Below are 19990 nucleotides of genomic sequence, written 5' to 3'. Positions count from 1 at the left end.
AAGCAAAGCTCAGGTCTATAATGAAGAGTTGTACTAGAATTCCCCGATGTCTTAGATTAACCCTGCAGTGCGTGTCTGCTTTTCCCTAAACATTTTTGCTCATGTTTTAGTGCTGTTTTATGATTGCTCACTTACTACCACCCAATAATCTGAGGGCAAGGATGTCTCTCTGCTGACACTTCTGTCCTCACTGCATGCTAGACTGTTTTATTGCTGGAGGTGGAGGAGACCTGCCTAGGATTCAGGGAATGGGAGAATACTAAAGAGGAATGAAGTCACACGAGTCCAGAAAAGAGGAATTGTTGAGCTATCTACAGAGAGGGCTACCAAAGTGCTAAGAACCTGAGAGGTATTAAATGAAGAAACGAAGATGATAGGCCCTTAATATTTGCTGCCTTTTACTCCAACAGAAGAATAAGGAATGCTCTTACAGCACATTCAATGAGGCATTTTGGGGCCACTGGGACACCTGGGTTTGAGCAGAGAAAACGTGACTCTTTCCTACCTGAGTCATTTCTTTGGTCCTTTGGGGACTAGGAGCTGAGAAAGGCCGCAGAGCAAGGTGAGGGTGGTCACCAGACCAAGGCGAAGGCCAGACAACTTCGTATGTCTAGGATCTAACTTCGTCATGGAATTTCATCAGCAATCTCCCTCTTCTAGATGTCAAGATTGTCAGCTGGGCAATTAATTGTCTCTCCATTTGGCATTTATTTCTGGCTTGCTGATCCAACTTTTAATTAGAATCTTGGGTGATTTTAGCCTGTTCTGAGACCATAGTTCTTATTAGTATCAGGCAGTGGAAACTCTATCCTTGGTTCCACATGCCATACTTCATGGGGGATTCTGTTTTTTTTTTTAAATTGCCTATGTTTTTTTAATTGAAGTATAAGTTGATTTACAATATTATATTAGTTTCAGATGTACAGCATCTTACTAAGTTCTTACTTAGAACTTTCTTAGACCTTAGTTCTAAGGTCTAAGAAAGGAACTGATACCAACACCACCTGTGATGTGCCAGACTCATTGCATAGTCGTCATTGAACTCAGCACCTGTAGATGTTGGTGGTATTATCTTGATCTTAAAGATTAGGAAATTAATGAGGCCAAAGTTGCTGACTTGTCCAAAGTCACTCAGGTAGTAGTAAGAGTCAGGATTTAAACTGAGGTCTCTATCTCTGAAGCCTGTGTTCTTGTGGCGTGTCAGACTGCCTCCATTGCCACGGCATGAGGTTGACTAGCTTATTAAATAAACTAATGACCGAATGAGTAAACAGAATCATAAACAAGAAATGTTTAGTGTAGTCAGCACACGTTCATATATTCACAGAATTCCAGTAATGTATTAAGTACTATGTAATACATATTAAGTGATCAGCTGTCTTCTCAAATAAAGGAGGTAAGGTAAACATAATCAGCTTAAACACTTACATAAATATAGCAGGGGATAGGTGGTTTCCTGGGTCTGTGAATTACAGAAAGGCATAGTTAGAGAAAGCAACATGAAATATAAAGACTCTTAGAGTATTTTTTAAAGACAGAAATTACATACACACACACACACCCCACAGGAGAATTTTATAACAGAAATGATGAGTGAAGCTTTTATTTTGGAATGTGTCAAATCTTATTTTTAGTTTAAAAACATGTCATATTTGCTGTGTGACTGCATTTACATTTGTTAACTATGATTTTATTTTTCAAGAATCCAAGAGTTAAGTATAGAAAGTAGGGGGAAATAGTGAATTTTTGTGTGTAAGAAAGGAAAGTAAAATCCTAATATCTGAATGTCCCTAACAGAGGAGATTTTGCAGAGAAGGGCCCAGAGCTATTTACTGAACCACTCTTTGCTGTTAGTAACGTGGGTGACTAGAAAGAGAGCTGGACTGGCTGCCAGTGGAGACAATTTTAGATTTCACTAAAGGGTCCTCATAGTCGAGCCATATGCTATCATCTGTGTCCAACAAAGCTTGGTGGCCCCAGACTTTGGATGAAGAGAACCAGTGATACTACCTTGTATTTTTATAAGAAATTTCAGTTTATGAAGCAATTCTTTATGATCTCATTTGATCTTCGTGACAACCCCATACGGTAGACAGGGTGGATAGTTCATCCTCAGAGAACTAGACAGTTGTCTCTTTGAAACCTCTAAGCAAAGCATCAGTAAATTCCATGGTGATCATTGAATCGGCCCATTTATGTATGGGAACAGACAGTTACATAGGATTATTTAAACCTAATGAAGTGGGTTATATAGAAATAGAAGTGTGCATTATGATCATTGCTTGTTTTGGACTATTAAATGAGGAAAGTGTTTGGCCTATTTTAGATCTTTAGCAGGATGGGTCCTTGGTCTGGAGCCTCCACCAGGCCCTTGCCCTGTTCTTACTACTGATGCTAGCTCTGGTAGGCAGTTGTAACCAAGGTGTTCATGGCTTACAGATAGAAATTCACTGGCTCGGGTGTAGTGCTTGTGATCTAATGTGCAGGGAACCATTTTCTTTTTATTTTCCTACTTCTTCCTGTTCCTTTTTTTCTTTCCTTCTCTTTTTCTTTCTCTGTTTACACCACTTTATGTGTATGACTGTCATGTTCCCACTTCTTTCCCCTTTTCTTTTTCTTCTACTTCATTTCTCTCTCCTTTTCTTTCTGTCTTTTCCCTCATATTTGCTTTTTTTCTGGCTTATTTCCAAAATGTTTAATTTGAACCTAAAATTTGTTATGTAGATTTTGTCAGCTTTCTTGAACGTGACTTTCACTGTTCTTTATTTAAAAAGCAGGAGTCATGCTACCCAGTTTTAAGACTTACTCTATAAAATCACAGTAATGAAGACTGGTGTTGGTGAAGGGCTGGATGGACGCTTGGGTCAGTGGAACAGAACAGAGTCCAGAAACATACACAAACATGGCCAGTTGATTTTTGACGAAGATGTAAAGGTAACTTAAAGGAAAAAGATTAGTCTTTTCGGCAAATGATGTTGGAACAATTGGAAGGCAGCTATGCTTACCACTATACCATCAACGCTCACAATGTTGGGACAGTTGGACATCTATTCATCTACATGCAAAAAAATGAACCTCAACCTAAACCTAATTTTTTTAATACAGAAATTCATTCATAGAATTCAATGTAAAACTAAAAAAATTTTAGAAAAACAGGAGAAAATCTTTATGCCCTGGGGTTAGGCAAGGAGATTTTAGACATGACACCAAAAGCATGATTTATAAAAGAAAAAACATGATAAATTGGACTTCATCAAAATTAAAAACTTTTGCTGTGTGAAAGGCACTGTTAAGAGGGTGAGAGGACAAGCGAATGTTGGGGAGAAAATATTTGTAAACCGCATATATGACAGTGAACTGGTATCAAGAATATATAAAGAATTCACAAAACTCAACTGTAAGAAAACAAACAACTCAACAAATAATAGATTTGAAAAGACACTTCATCAAAGATATAAAGATGCTTCATCAAAGATATACAGACAGCAAGTAAGCACTTGAAAAGATGTTTAACATCATTAGCACTAGGGAAATGCAAATTAAAACCATGGTGAGATACCACTACATATCTAGTAGGATGGCTAAAATAAGAATACTAATAACGCCAAAATCAAGAGAGGATGCAGAGCAATTGGAAATCTCCTCCATTGATGGTGGGAAGCCTAGATTGATAGTCACTTTGGAAAACAGTTTGACAGTCTCTTTTAAAGTTAAACATGTACTTATATATGACTTCGTATTCCTGCTCCTGGGCATTTACCCTGGAGAAATGAAAACTTATGTTCACACAAAAACTTGTATGTGAATTTTTTTTTTAACATCTTTATTGGAGTATAATTGCTTTACAATGTTGTGTTAGTTTCTGCTGTATAACAAAGTGAATCAGCTATATGTATACATATAGACCCATATCCCCTCCCTCTTGCGTCCCCCTCCCATCCTCCCTATCCCACCCCTCTAGGTGGTCACAAAGCACTGAGCTGATCTCCCTGTGCTATGCGGCTGCTTCCCACTAGCTATCTATTTTACATTTGGTAGTGTATATATGTCAATGCTATCGTCTCACGTCGTCCTAGCTTACCCTTCCATATGTGAATATTTATAGCAGCTCTGTTAATTCAAATGTTCCTATGGGTGAATGGATAAACACCGAACATCTATATGGAATGCTTCTGTGCGTATCCAGTGCAGTGGGAGGTGTGACTAAGAGCAGGAGGGAGGTTTTTTGTGAATAATTGAACTGTTCTGTTTGCTGATTGTGATGGTGGTTTTACAAAGTGTATATGTGTGTTAAAATTGATAGAGCAGTACACACACACACAAAAGAAAGAAAGAATCAATTTTACTATATGCTAATAACATTTTTTTAATGCTGGAGATTTGAAAAGTCTCTATTTGTACCTCTAGTGAAAGAAATCCGAATTTACATTGGTTGAGGTATATGGCCCTTTAGTCATTTTCTGTGGCTCTGGGAAAAAGTCTTTATTATTACCCTATAGGTCTTTTGAAGGGGCCAATAGGAACTTCTTCAAGTTAATGGACTATTGGCTCCCTCTAGTGGACACCTTCTGTTTTTATAGTAAAGCTTAAAACTGTGATTGTGAGTTTTGTTTTTCTTTTGTTTTTATTCATTTCCTCAAGTCCTGAGTTTTTATCCTGTGATAGTTGGATAAATTTTGTACATTTCCTATGCATCAGTTTTTTTCATCTATAAAATGACAGGGCTGGACTAGATCTTTAAGGTCTTTTTCCATTCTAAACTTTTATGGTTCCAAATATTGAGTACTTATCATAGGTGTTTTCCAAGTCCTAGGCGATGAAGAAGATAAGAAAGAAATGTAACATTCTTTTCCTCCCTAATTTTGCAATCTCTTTTGAGAGAGAGTATGCATATATAAAAAAGATATGTAGCAGAACCAAGGCAGTATTGAATTAATTAACCAAAATGAACCTGTAACAAAAGCTTAGAGGTACTACACTGGCAGTCCTTGGGTTGACACAGCTGTTTTGTTTAACTGGCATTGTGTTTTTAATCATTGAAATTTTTTCCTCATTTTTGTTTTTCAATTTTGTGTATTTTGTGAAGGTAATACATTCATGTGTTTCAAAATTTACAAAGTACAAAAGAGTATATTATATACAATAAAAATTTCCCTTCTACCTTGCTCCCCCAGGTGGGGTTCAGGCCTTGAACTTGCATTGAAGCTTTCTTATTTTTATTATTTATTCTCAAGTTGTGTTTTTTTTTTATACCTTAAATGCTAGTTTGTCCTGGATGAGAAGAAGCTAAATAACTTTCAGATGCACAATAGAAATAGAGTGGGGGGTAGAGGGGGAAGAGCAGGATAGAAAATAGTTTATTCTTACTTTTTCCCATGTAAAGGCTTAAGCAAAAAAATATAGAAAAGTCACAATGTTAACAGTAGTTATTTCTGGATAGAGAGCTTAAAGACAGCATAAATTATTTTATCTCCTTAATTTTACACATTGAGTACATATTGCTTTTATTTTCAATTTTTAAAATCATTCCAGTAAAAGAGTAATCAATAAATTGTATTGTTTGGAAGTTTACAATGATAAGATGAGTTCTTTTAGGCACCTCTGCTCCATACCAGTATCCCACTTGCTTCTGGATACTGTGGACTAAGAATGCCGCCTGCCATTATCAGTAAACAAAGGATGTTGCAGCCATCAAGTGATCAGCAACTGCATCCACTCCCAACATTGCACCCCGAGGGGACTCAGGATGGGAGAGCACAGGATACTGGCCCCAGATAGCTAAGGTGCATGTCAAAGGGATGATTTCAGTGAGCCCAGGCTCTTGCATCTTCCCATACATATAAAAGCGCTAAGTTAATTAACTTGAGATTTGTGGTTTTCTTTAATTAATCTTTTGATGTTCCCACTATCTGGACTTTGTTACAAAACTCCTATATATCTTGGCTCTCCCCTTACCTCTTCTGAGAAGTTTCTCAGAGCTGAGAGGCTGCCTTCCAGGCTTGAAGTCCTGAGAAAGTTCGCCAAATAATACATGATTCTGAAGTTTTAGGTCGTCCTTTTTTTTCAGTCAACAGTAGTAAAAATTCATCTGGAAGAGAGAAGGCACAAAAGTAGCCAAAAAAATCTTGGGCAACGAGACCTTTTGCTTTATCAGAAACTAAAATGCCATAGGGCTAAACAGTGTGATAATAGACCTGGAATAAATAAATATGGAACTGACTAGAGTAGAGAAAAAACAAACTCTCCACCCAGTTCCCTTCCCCACAGGCACCTAATGTTATTAGCTTGTAACACAGCGTCTTAAAAAATTGTGAACCTGCAAGTCTTTAATTGGAGCAAATTCCCTCCTGTTGCCGCCCTTCCCACCACTTCACTACATCATACCAGACTGTATCATGGTAACGTTGTCTGTCTTGGTCAGTGCAGGAATTGTGTTTGTGACCCAGTCGGTGTGGACTGGAGTTTTGTGAGATCTCCTGGAGGAGGGAGGTGGACGTCCATCTGGGTCCTGAGAATGGGATAGGGTCTGGATGATCAGATGGGATGGGAAGGGGGAGCATATTTCAGGTGACAGGACCACGGCTCTCAGTCAGATATACCTAAGTCAGCTTCACTGGGTGAAGAGGGAGGAGACTAACCTGGCTGGAGAAGAAGTTTTAGGTCAGGAAGTCATAGGGCTAAATTTGGTGGTGTTTCTTAAATACCTGGCTATGGAGTTGACATTTATGTAAAAGGAAAAGGCAGCCAAGGTCCGTGTTTTGAGTAGGAATGAAGTCTGTGTTCTAGAATAGAGTTAATTGAACTTCCCTGGTGGTCCAGTGGTTAAGACTCTGTGCTTCCACTGCGGGGGGGGCATGGGTTCGATCTCTGGTCAGGGAACCAAGATCCCACATGCCACGCCATGTGGCCAAAAAAAAAAAAAAAAAGAAAAAGGAATAGAATAGAGTTAATTGAATAGTAGTAATAGAATAGATTTTTAAGGCAGTGAAACTGGTGAGGTTTTTAAGGTAACTGGCGGGGGTGATGTTGCCTGGATGAGAATGCCAGCCATGGGGCTGAAAAAGAAGGAAGGGCCCACATTTTATAGCCAAATTCCAGGCTAGACCCTAACTGCTCCATAGGCCTTCAGGTTTGCCTGAAGTCTGACATTTTTTATATGTATTATTCATGTATTATTCATTAGTCTGAAATAGCTATTTTCATTTAGAATCTTTGTTGATGTTTGGCATTTTCTTTTATTGAGGCCTGGAATGTAACTCAAGTCTTTTTCAAGACGACTGTCAATCCATAATACCTTGCAGTTCTTCAGACACATCTACAGTGTTTAGTGGGTGTTTAAATCTTCGGAATGGCTTTGTTCCTATTTAATGTCTCAAGGAGTTTGGAGCCTCTGGAGCTGGAGCTGGGTGAGTGTCTCAGAGTCTCTGTCCCCATACCTCCCACAAGGGTCAAGAATGAATGTCCAGGTCACAGTGTCATAGCTGTGGGATAATGATGGAAAAATATATAGTAGAGGGGACTTCCCTGGTGGCGCGGTGGTTAAGAATCCACCTGCCAGTGCAGGGGACACGGGTTTGATCTCTGGTCCGGGAAGATCCCACATGCCGTGGAGCAACTAAGCCTGTGCGCCACAACTACTGAGCCCACGCGCTGCAACTACTGAAGCCTGTGCGCTCTAGGGCCCATGTGCCGTAACTACTGAGCCTGTGTGCTGCAACTACTGAAGCCCGTGTGCCTAGAGCCCGTGCTCCGCAACAAGAGAAGCCATTGCAATGAGAAGCCCACGCACCGCCACGAAGAGCAGCCCCCGCTCGCCACGGCTAGAGAAAGCCCGTGCGCAGCAATGAAGACCCAACGCAGCCAAAAAAAAAAAGAAAAAAAAATATATAGTAGATGTTTGGCTTTTTTTTTGCTGCCACGCCTTCTAGACTCCTTTTCTAGTTTGTGGGATCCCTTGTTTGTGTGAGCCTTGGTGGGAAGCAGGCCCCCCCCGCCCCAGTGGAAGCCTAGGCAGATGAGACGCTCTCTCCCTGCCCCTGAGCAGTTATGGTGCAGGCACACGTCCTACCCTTGGCTGTTGGTATGTTCCTACCTAGGACTTTGGACAGATTAGAGTTTGTTGCGATAGCAGTGGTGACCTGCAGGAGCAAGGACAAGCAGCCCTGGTGCCAGCAGTGGCTTTCACACTAGCCTGTCGCTTGTGGTTCCTGCTGTGTGTGCTGTGGGGCTTCCTTTTGTCCCTTTTGTCCCAGCTTTTTTTTTTTTTTTTTTTTTTAACTTTCTGATCCTGGTTTTCCAGCTCTCCTATTGATTTTGTGACCTACTAGGATATCTTCAAACTCCTTTCTGGTTAAATTAGCCAGAATTGGTTTCTGCAACTGAGAACTCAGACTGATATAACAAGCAATGCCTATAGAGGTAGCAAAACTGGGGCAGCTTTTTGGGCCTAGGAAATAGTGCCACAATTTCTGTGTGTATTGGGACTGCCTGAGAGCTAAGCACCAGATCAGATTGGCCTGTAGCAATCAGAGAAAAGGAGATGGAGCTCAGGATCCCTGAGGCACAGGAATGGAGTCTACTAAGAATAATGGCTACACATGGCGGGGTGGGGGGGTGGGGGGGGTGGGGCGGTGCTGAAAATTCTGTATTGGGCTGTTTAGTCTAACTGATTCTAACTGAGGTTGCATTGTAACTGCCGTCTTTGGATGTAAAAGATGCCAGTATGGTGCGTTAAATTGAAGGTTGAAGTAGATTGCCCTCACTCAAAAAAGGCAACTCCTGGTAACTGATAAACTTTTGTTTTGTAACATCCTTTCTTAGGCTTTTTGGTGATTAACTTGTGAAAATTTCAAACTTGTGATTTATCTATCTTGGTCTTTCATTTGTGGTCATAGTTACACGTTCCCTATCAGGTTACTTTATCCTTCCCTTTATATTTGTTTGTTTCATCCACTTGGTCTTCACCAACTTGCTCTTGAAATTCTTTTTTTCTTTAATCCTTACCCAGTTTTCTTTCCTATGAATTTATGATACCTGATTATTATCATTAATAGAGAATGATGCATCATTAGTAGGGAATGGGGCAATGGAATTCAGAAAAATCAAAGGAGCTTGGTTTACTGAATGCTCCCATTTCAGATGGAGAGAAAGCTCTTTAGGCCAGAGAAGGTAGATTGAACAGGTGTAGTTCTCAAATACTATTGACCTTGAAACAAAATATAGTTGACCCTTGAACAATGCAGGGATTAGGAGCGCCAATCCCCTGCACAGTCAAAAATCCGAGTATAACATTTTTTTTGCTCTCTGTATCTGCACATTTGCAGATTCAACCAACCGCAGATTGTGTTGTGCTGTGCTTTGTATTTTTTCTTTTTTAGTGTGTATTATTTTTAAGTTTTGAATTTTATTTATTTTTTTATACAACAGGTTCTTATTAGTCATCCATTTTATACACATCAGTGTATACATGTCAATCCCAATCGCCCAATTCATCACACCACCACCACCACCACCACCCCACACCACTTTCCCCACTTGGTGTCCAAACGTTTGCTCTCTACATCTGTGTCTCAATTTCTGCCCTGCAAACCGGTTCATCTGTACCATTTTCCTAGGTTCCACATATATGCGTTAATATACGATATTTGTTTTTCTCTTTCTGACTTAGTTCACTCTGTATGACAGTCTCTAGATTCATCCACGTCTCTACAAATGACCCAATTTCGTTCCTTTTTATGGCTGAGTAATATTCCATTGTATATATGTACCACATCTTCTTTATCCATTCGTCTGTCGATGGGCATTTAGGTTGCTTCCAGGACCTGGCTATTGTAAATAGTGCTGCAATGAACATTGGGGTGCATGTGTCTTTTTGAATTATGGTTTTCTCTGGGTATATGCCCGGTAGTGGGATTGCTGGGTCATATGGTAATTCTATTTTTAGTTTCTTAAGGAACCTCCATACTGTTCTCCATAGTGACTGTATCACTTTATATTCCCACCAACAGTGCAAGAGGGTTCCCTTTTCTCCACACCCTCTCCAGCATTTGTTGTTTGTAGATTTTCTGATGATGCCTATTCTAACTGATGTGAAGTGATACCTCATTGTAGTTTTGATTTGCATTTCTCTAATAATTAGTGATGTTGAGCAGCTTTTCATGTGCTTCTTGGCCATCTGTATGTCTTCTTTGGAGAAATGTCTATTTAGGTCTTCTGCCCATTTTTGGTTTGGGTTGTTTGTTTTTTTAATCTTGAGCTGCATGAGCTGTTTATATATTTTGGAGATTAATCCTTTGTCCGTTGATTTGTTTGCAAATATTTTCTCCCATTCTGAGGGTTGTCTTTTTGTCTTGTTTGTAGTTTCCTTTGCTGTGCAAAAGCTTTGAAGTTTCATTAGGTCCCATTTGTTTATTTTTGTTTTTATTTCCATTACTCTAGGAGGTGGATCCAAAAAGATCTTGCTGTGATTTATGTCAAAGAGTGTTCTGCCTATGTTTTCCTCTAAGAGTTTTATAGTGTCCGGTCTTACATTTAGGTCTCGAATCGATTTTGAGTTTATTTTTGTGTATGGTGTTAGGGAGTGTTCTAATTTCATTCTTTTACATGTAGCTGTCCGGTTTTCCCAGCACCACTTATTGAAGAGGCTGTCTTTTCTCCATTGTATATCCTTGCATCCTTTGTCATAGATTAGTTGACCATAGGTGCGTGGGTTTATCTCTGGGCTTTCTATCCTGTTCCATTGATCTATATTTCTGTTTTTGTGCCAGTACCATATTGTCTTGATTACTGTAGCTTTGTAGTATAGTCTGAAGCCAGGGAGTCTGATTCCTCCAGCTGTGTTTTTTTCCCTCAAGACTGCTTTGGCTATCCGGGGTCTTTTGTGTCTCCATACAAATTTTAAGATTTTTTGTTCTAGTTCTGTAAAAAATGCCATTGGTAATTTGATAGGGATTGCATTGAATCTGTAGATTGCTTTGAGTAGTGTCGTCATTTTCACAGTGTTGATTCTTCCAATCCAAGAACGTGGTATATCTCTCCATCTGTTTGTATCATTTTTAATTTCTTTCATCAGTGTCTTATAGTTTTCTTCATACAGGTCTTTTGTCTCCCTAGGTAGGTTTATTCCTAGGTATTTTATTCTTTTTGTTGCAATGGTAAATGGGAGTGTTTCCTAAATTTCTCTTTCTGATTTTTCATCATTAGTGTATAGGAATGCAAGAGATTGCTGTGCATTAAATTTGTATCCTGCAACTTTACCAAATTCATTGATTAGCTCTAGTAGTTTTCTGGTGGCACCTTTAGGATTCTCGATGTATAGTATCACGTCATCTGCAAACAGTGACAGTTTTACTTCTTCTTTTCCAATTTGTATTCCTTTTATTTCTTTTTCCTCTCTGATTGCTGTGGCTAGGACTTCCAAAACTATGTTGAATAATAGTGGTGAGAGTGAACATCCTTGTCTTGTTCCTGATCTTAGAGGAAATGCTTTCAGTTTTTATCATTGAGAATGATGTTTGCTGTGGGTTTGCCGTATATGGCCTTTATTATGTTGAGGTAGATTCCCTGTATACCCACTGCCTGGAGAGTTTTTATCATAAATGGGTGCTGAATTTTGTCAAAAGCTTATTCTGCATCTATTGAGATGATCATATGGTTTGATTTCTTCAGTGATCTCTTGGTTATTTAGTAATGTATTGTTCAGCCTCCATGTGTTTGTGTTTTTTACGTTTTTTCCCCTGTAATTGATTTCTAATCTCATAGCGTTGTGGTCAGAAAAGATGCTTGATATGATTTTAATTTTCTTAAATTTACTGAGGCTTGATTTGTGACCCAAGATGTGATCTATCCTGGAGAATGTTCTGTGCACACTTGAGAAGAAAGTGTAATCTGCTATTTTTGGATGGAATGTCCTATAAATATCAATTAAATCTATCTGGTCTATTGTGTCATTTAAAGGTTGTGTTTCTTTATTAATTTTCTGTTTGGATAACCTGTGCATTGGTGTAAGTGAGGTGTTAAAGTCCCCCATTATTATTGTGTTACTGTCAATTTCCTCTTTTAGAGTTGTTAGCAGTTGCCTTATGTATTGAGGTGCTCCTATGTTGGGTGCATATATATTTATAATTGTTATATCTTCTTCTTGGATTGATCCCTTGATCATTATGTAGTGTCCGTCCTTGCCTCTTGTAACATTCTTTATTTTAAAGTCTATTTTATCTGATATGAGTATTGCTACTTCAGCTTTCTTTGATTTCCATTTGCATGGAATATCTTTTTCCATCCCCTCACTTTCAGTCTATATGTGTCTCTAGGTCTGAAGTGGGTCTCTTGTAGACAGCATATATATGGGTCTTGTTTTTTTATCCATTCAGCCAGCCTGTGTCTTTTGGCTGGAGCATTTATTCCATTCATGTTTAAGGTAATTATTGATATGTATGTTCCTATGACCATTTTCTTAATTGTTATAGGTTTGTTTTTGTAGGTCCGTTTCTTCTCTTGTGTCTCCCACTTTGAGAAGTTCCTTTAGCATTTGTTTTAGAGCTGGTTTGGTGGTGCTGAATTCTCTTAGCTTTTGCTTGTCTGTAAAGCTTTTGATTTCTCCATTGAATATGAATGAGATCCTTGCCGGGTAGAGTAATCTTGGTTGTAGGTTCTTCCCTTTCATCACTGTAATTATGTCTTACCACTCCCTTCTTGCTTGTAGAGTTTCTGCTGAGAAATCAGCTGTTAAACTTATGGGAGTTCCCTTGTATGTTATTTGTCGTTTTTCCCTTGCTGCTTTCAATAAGTTTTCTTTGTCTTTAATTTTTGCCAATTTGATTAATATGTGTCTTGGCGTGTTTCTCCTTGGGTTTATCCTGTATGGGACTCGCTGCGCTTCCTGGGCTTGGGTGGCTATTTTCTTTCCCATGTTAGGGAAGTTTTCGGCTATAATCTCTTCAAATATTTTCTCTGGTCCTTTCTCTCTCTCTTCTCCTTCTGGGACCCCTATAATGCGAATGTTGTTGCGTTTAATGTTGTCCCAGAGGTCTCTTAGGCTGTCTTCATCTCTTTTCATTCTTTTTTCTTTAGTCTGTTCTGCAGCAGTGAATTCCACCATTCTGTCTTCCAGGTCACTTATCCGTTCTTCTGCCTCAGTTATTCTGCTATTGATTCCTTCTAGTATAGTTTTCATTTCAGTTATTGTATTGTTCATCTCTGTTTGTTTGTTCTTTAATTCTTCTAAGTCTTTGTTACACATTTCTTGCATCTTCTCGATCTTTGCCTCCATTCTTTCTCTGAGGTCCTGGATCATCTTCACTATCATTATTCTGCATTCTTTTTCTGGAAGGTTGCCTATCTCCACTTCATTTAGTTGTTTTTCTGGGGTTTTATCTTGTTCCTTCATCTGGTACATAGCCCTCTGCCTTTTCATCTTGTCTATTTTTCTGTGAATGTGGTTTTTGTTCCACAGGCTGCAGGACTGTAGTTTTTCTTGCTTCTGCTGTCTGCCCTCTGGTGGATGAGGCTATCTAAGAGGCTTGTGCAAGTTTCCTGATGGTGGGGACTGGTGGTGGGTAGAGATGGCTGTTGTTCTGGTGGGCAGAGCTCAGTAAAACTTTAATCCTATTGTCTGCTTATGAGTGGGGCTGGGTTCCCTCCCTGTTGGTTGTTTGGCCTGAGGCAACCCAACACTGGAGCCTACCTGGGCTCTTTGGTGGGGCTAATGGAGAACTCTGGGAGGGCTCACGCCAAGGAGTACCTCCCAGAACTTCTGCTGCCAGTGTCCTTTGCCCTTGTCCTCATGGTGAGACACAGCCACCCCCTGCCTCTGCGGGAGACCCTCCAACACTAGCAGGTAGGTCTGGTTCAGTCTCCTGTGGGGTCACTGCTCCTTCCCCTGGGTCCCAATGCACACACTGCTTTGTGTGTGCCCTCCAAGAGTAAGTCTCTGTTCCCCCCAGTCCTGTCAAAGTTCTGCAGTCAAATCCCGCTAGCCTTCAAAGTCTGATTCTCTAGGAATTCCTCCTCCTGTTGCTGGACCCCCAGGTTGGGAAGCCTGACGTGGGGCTCAGTACCTTCACTCCAGTGGGTGGACTTCTGTGGTATAAGTGTTCTCCAGTTTGTGAGTCACCCACCCAGCAGTTATGGGATTTGATTTTATTGTGATTGTGCCCTTCCTCCTGTCTCATTGTGGCTTCTCCTTTGTCTTTGCATGTGGGGTATCTTTTTTGGTGAGTTCCAGTGTCTTGCTGTCGATGATTGTTCAACAGTTAGTTGTGATTCTGGTGCTCTCGCAAGAGGGAGTCCTAGTATAACTTTTGATTCCTCCTCCCAAATTTAAGTACTAAGAGCCTACTGTTGACTGGGAGCCTTACCGATAATAATTAACTGTCAGTTAACACATACTTTGTATGTTATATGTATCATATACTGTATTCTTACAATGAAATAAGTTAGAGAAAAGAAAATCATAAGGAAGAGAAAATACATTTATAGTACTATACTATATTTGTTATATTCATTCATTTTTTTTTTTTTAAGATTCCACATGCAAATGAAAATAAACAATATTTGTCTTTCTCTGTCTGACTTATTTTGCTAAGCATAATACCCTTCAGGTCCATCTATGCTGTTGCAGATGGCAAAATTTCATTTTTTTTATGGCTGGGTAATATTCCATTGTGTATATCTACCACATCTTCTTTATCCACTCATCTGTTGATGGACACTTAGGTTGCTTCCATATCTTGGCTGTTGTAAATAATGCTGCTATGAACATTGGGGTGCATATAATCTTGAATTGGTGTTCATTTTCTTTAGAGATATACCCAGGAGTGCAATTGCTGGGTCATATGGTCGTTCTATTTTTAGTTTTTTGAGGAAACTCCATACTGTTTTCCATAGTGGCTATACCAACTTACCTTCCCACCAACAGTGTACTAGGGTTCCCTTTTCTCCACATCCTCAGTAACACTTATATTTGTTGCCTTTTTGACAATAGCCATTTTGACAGGTTTGAGATGATATCTCATTGATTTTTAAAAAACATTTATTTATTTTAATTAATTTTTTTTTGGCTGTGTTGGGTCTTCGTTGCTGTGTGCCGGCTTCTCATTGCAATGGCTTCTCTTGTTGCGGTGCGGGCTTCTCATTGCAGTGGCTTCTCGTTGCGGAGCACGGGCTCTAGGTGCGCAGGCTTCAGTAGTTGTGGTGTGCGGGCTCAGTAGTTGTGGCTCGCGGGCTTAGTTGCTCCACGGCATGTGGAATCTTCCCAGACCAGGGCTTGAACCCGTGTCCCCTGCATTGGCAGGTGGATTCTTAACCACTGTGCCAACCAGGGAAGTCCTTCTCATTGTGGTTTGGATTTGCATTTCCCTAATGATTAGCGATGTTGAACATCTTTTCATGTGCTGGTTGGCCATAAAACTCCAAGAAGAAAACAGACAGTACACTCTGACATAAGTCTTAGCAGTATTTTTTTTGCATCTGTCTTCTCAGGCAAGGGAAAGAAAATAAAAAATAAACAAATGGGACCTAATTAAACTTAAGAGCTTTTGCCCAGCACAGGAAACCACTGACAAAATGAAGACATCCTACTGAATGGGAGAAAATATTTGGAAAGCATATGTATGATAAAGGGTTAATACCCAAAATATATAAACAGCTCATACAACTCAATATCAAAAAAACAAACAACCTGATTAAAAAGTGGGCAGAAGACCTGAATAGCCATTTTTCCAAAAAAGACATACAGATAGACAGTGTTTATTGATACTGTAAGTTTACATCATCTGTTTACAAGATGAATTGTCTGTCAGTATGTAACATCAATATTGTCTTATATGGTACAAAACACTGTAGATGTTATATGTATCACTAACACTAGACATCACAAATGAAAAGATAATGTGATAACTCTTAAACTCTCCCTTCAAATGTTTCATAAATTTAGGATTTAAAAGAATATCTTAAAAAAAAGATAAGGTGAAAAAGAAATTCATATTTATTTACAGGTATAATCAATCATCCATGCATTGATAACAAAGAAGCAACAATATGATTGCTCCATAGTAGACTACCCTATACACTAGTGTATGAATTCTTACAAAATTTTTATGGCACAGTATTACAGTCATATAATACTGTTACATGTAAGAAAAAAAAGCCACTTACCTGTGATGATAGGCTGATATATGGTTTCTCCAAACATAAGAGAGAGAGGCATACGGTATGGTAATATAATTCTTTGAAAGCAAGGTTATGAAATAGTAAGAAAAGTAACACAGTAGTAGTTTTATATTAAATATCACTCATCTTATGCCTATGTAAGGATAGGCTATTCACTTCGAGTCTTGCACGGGATGTTCTACACAATGAATACTTAGGTGATGATGATGATAATGATGATGATGACACAAAAATGTCTCATACAGTCCTTCTGTACAGTTATGAGATTTTCACATGAAGACACACACATACACAACAGATAAGCTTATTAACTGTATGGGATGATGATTATTTACTATTCATTAGGTATAAGTGGATCATCATAAAGGCTTCATCCTTGTATTCACAATGAGTAGGCTGAGGGGGAGGAGGGAGAGGAAGGGTTGGTCTTGCTGTCTCAGGGGTGACAAGAGGTGGAAGAGGAGGAGGAGGTGGAAGGGGAGGGAGGAGAGGCAGGCACACTTGGTGAACTTTACAGAATACATCATAATTTCTGGCTGTTTTGCTTTTTCATTTGTCTAAAAATGTTTCTATATGGTATCAATCCTTCTTCTACCATTTGCTTTAGTTTCAGTGCCTGTATCATAGAAGGGTCCATGCTGTAAAAGAAGTCAAAAGCAGTCTTGAATAATTGGAATCCTCTGCCAGATTGTCTAATGTCAATTTGTTTTCTGACACTGCTTCTTCTGTATCTTCTTCCTCATTGTCTGGCACTGGTTAGGAAGCGCCCATCTCCATCAAGTTGTCTTCTGTTATTTCTTCTGGTGTGGTGTCTATTAGCTTTTGAATTTCTCCTAGATCCATGTCTTGAACCCTTCAACCTCCACCTTTTTTGTCATATCCACAATATCTTTCATGATTTCCTTGATTAGCTCTTTAGTAATTCCTATGAAGTCATGTACAACATCTGGACATATTTGTCTACAGCAGGAATTTATTGTTTCAGTCTTGACAGCTTTCACAGCTTTTTCTGTAACAACGATGGCATATTCAATGGTGTAATCCTTCCAGACTTTCATGATGTTCTCTCGATTAGGGTTCTTTTGCATAATGTGACAGTCCTTTCCATAAGGTACTGTGTGTAATTAGCCTTAAAGGTCCTTATGATCTCCTGATGTAGAGGCTGAATTAGAGACGTTGTGTTTGGGGGCAAGTAGACCACTTTGACGCCTTCAGTGTTGAACTCATGGGGTTCCGGGTGGCCAGGGGCAGTGTCCAATATCAAAAGAACTTTAAAAGGCAGTCCCTTACTGGCAAGATATTTTCAGAGACAAGGTATCGATGGAACTGGTCCAGAAAAGGGGTTCTCGTTGTCCAGACCTTCTTCTTGTACAACCAGAAGACTGGCAGCTGGTGTTGAGCTTTCCCTTCAAGGCTCATGGGTTAGCAGCTTTTTATAGATAAGGGCAGTCCTGATCGTAAACCCGACTGCGTTTCCACACAACAATAGAGTTAGCCTGTCCCTTCCTGCCTTAAATCCTGGTGCTCACCTTTCTTCCTTACTAATAAATGTCCTTTGTGGCATTTTGCCCCCAGAATAGGGTACTTTCGTCTGTGTTAAAAACCTGTTAAGGCAGCTATCTGAGTTTCTCCTCATTGATTTTCTTAATGGTGTCGGGGAATTCATGTGCTGCATCTTGGTCAGCAGAAGCTGCTTGTCCTGCTATCTTGACATTTTTTAAGCCAAACCTTTTTCTGAAATTACTAAACCATCCCTTGCTGGTATTAAATTCTCCAGTTTTAGATCCTTCACCTTCCTTTTGCTTTAAGTTTTCATATAATGATTTTGCTTTTCCTCAAATCATATTAGAGTCTATATGCCTTTCTTATAGCAATCCTGTACCTACCTAAAAACTGCATTTTCAATGTGAGATAAAAAGGTATTTCTCAAGAAGTGCAAGGTTTTTGCACCTGCTGGATTATTAGCGGCAGCAACAGCTTCACGAATTTTTTTTTTTTTTTTACAATGTTCCTTACACTGAATTCATTTGTCTTGAACTGGTGGACAACCACAGCTTCCGACTTCAATCTATGGAACATTTCAAGGAATTCGACTTTTTCTTGTCATGTCATGACTTTTCTCTGCTTCTTGGGAGCACTTCCAGCATCACTAGTGGCACTTTGTATGGGTCCCGTGGTGTTATGCAAGGTTTACGGCCCTAAACATGATGAAAAATACATGAGGACAGTGAGAGATCACTTTTTACTTCAAAACGCAATTTACTGGAGATATGAACTGCTCCCGTGGAGATGATTAGCGTCACAGGGCATTTTAAGCAGGTATTGGCAACACTTGAGCTCACTGTAATGGCAACAGGAAGTGGCTACCAAATTACTAGAGTAGTACAGTGTGTACACAGTTAATTCTGTGCAGTTTTAATACTGCCTTTTTATGTTTGTTTACCTTTTTCTCAACTGCAAATGGTGCCACGTACAGTCTGTAAGAGTTTGTGTGTAAGTTTTGACCAATTTTAACTTTTTATAATAGATTTGTATATATTTTATGGTAGTAAATGATAAAATAGACTAGTCTCTACATATAGTTTATGCATTCAGGACATACCTAACTTTTTCTTAATTTTTTTTGATAGTTCTAGGCTACATCGTTTGTCTGCTAGTTTTTTTTCAAATTGTTGCAAATCTCCAAAAAAATTTCCACTATGTGTATTGAAAAAAATCCGTGTGTAAGTGGACCCACGCAGTCCAAACCCATGTTGTTCAAGGGTCAACTGTGATATAGATCATGTGGGCATCAATCAGTTCTTCTCAGTTAATCCTAAAACTGTAACTTTCTGAGAAGAGTGGGAACTTGCCTTGAGTTGCAGTTTATAAGACTAGACTTATAAAAGTTGTTGAAAGATGCCTGATACATAGCATGCACTTACACTGTTTGAATTGATTTGAAGTCATCACACAGAAAGGAGTACAAATTAATAGAAGATTCTGTTAGTTCAGGTCCTCTGAGAAGAGAAGGAGATGCCAGGAAGGGACTAGATGTACAGGCATTATAATGCCAGGGTTGGTGAGGTGCGGGGGGGGGGGCACCTGGAAAAGATAAAGGGAAGGCAAGAGGAGTTGAGGTGAGCCTTCAGACTGTGATGCAGATCTGACCTCTGTGGAAAGCAGAGAAGGAAAGAGGAATCGGGAAGGAAGAGCCTAAGCCCACAGGGTGCAATTCTGAGAAGGTCTCGGCCGGGCCAATGTGATGGGGAGGCCTTGGGCAAAGGTTGCCTGCTGGAGGAGTCCTGTGTCTTCTGATGGGATTGGCCTGGCTCCATACCCCCACTGTGCTCACTGATGTGCTGGAAGCATCCTGGGGGAAGCATGAAATGTGCAGCAGCTAGAGGCTGGGGGCTGTCCTGGAGGCTGCTGCTGTTGAAGGGAGATATGAGCCGTGCACCTCCATGGCTGGCACTGTCCATTTCTGGTGCTGCACAGATCTGCTTCTCCACATGTGTTTATAGGCCTTTCTTCCTGGGGCAAAATCTAGGAGATGGAAATTACTAGGAAGAATACGTTCTCTGCTGCTATAGCTGATCTCATGGATGCAACTGGTGCTGATTCTCTCCCTTCTCCACTCTTCATTGTAGATTCTCCCACCCTCAGCTGTCACGTTGGCAGACTTTGGGTGTATTACCTAGAAGTGTGAACCAGAAGTTCATTCTGAGAATCTGGACCCTTGATAGCCGTGCACTTCTCAGGTGTGATGTTGGTGCACATGCCCATTCACGGTACAGTGGGGCAAGGGAGTACAAGAGGTGCACGGGTATTCATTCCTTCC

The 19990-nt window shown here is 39.8% G+C and overlaps 1 protein-coding gene across 1 annotated transcript in view; it reads left to right on the top strand.

Moving 5' to 3' along the window:
• DEPDC1B (DEP domain containing 1B) overlaps nucleotides 1–19990 on the top strand; it is a 117736-nt gene that overhangs the window by 13499 nt on the left and 84247 nt on the right. The gene's annotated exons all lie outside the window — the stretch shown is intronic.

The sequence above is a fragment of the Eubalaena glacialis genome, chromosome 4 (assembly GCF_028564815.1).
Source record: "Eubalaena glacialis isolate mEubGla1 chromosome 4, mEubGla1.1.hap2.+ XY, whole genome shotgun sequence".
Classification (NCBI taxonomy): Eukaryota; Metazoa; Chordata; class Mammalia; order Artiodactyla; family Balaenidae; genus Eubalaena; species Eubalaena glacialis.
Note: the sequence above shows the minus strand (reverse complement) of the source record. Positions and strands in the feature narration are given on the sequence as shown.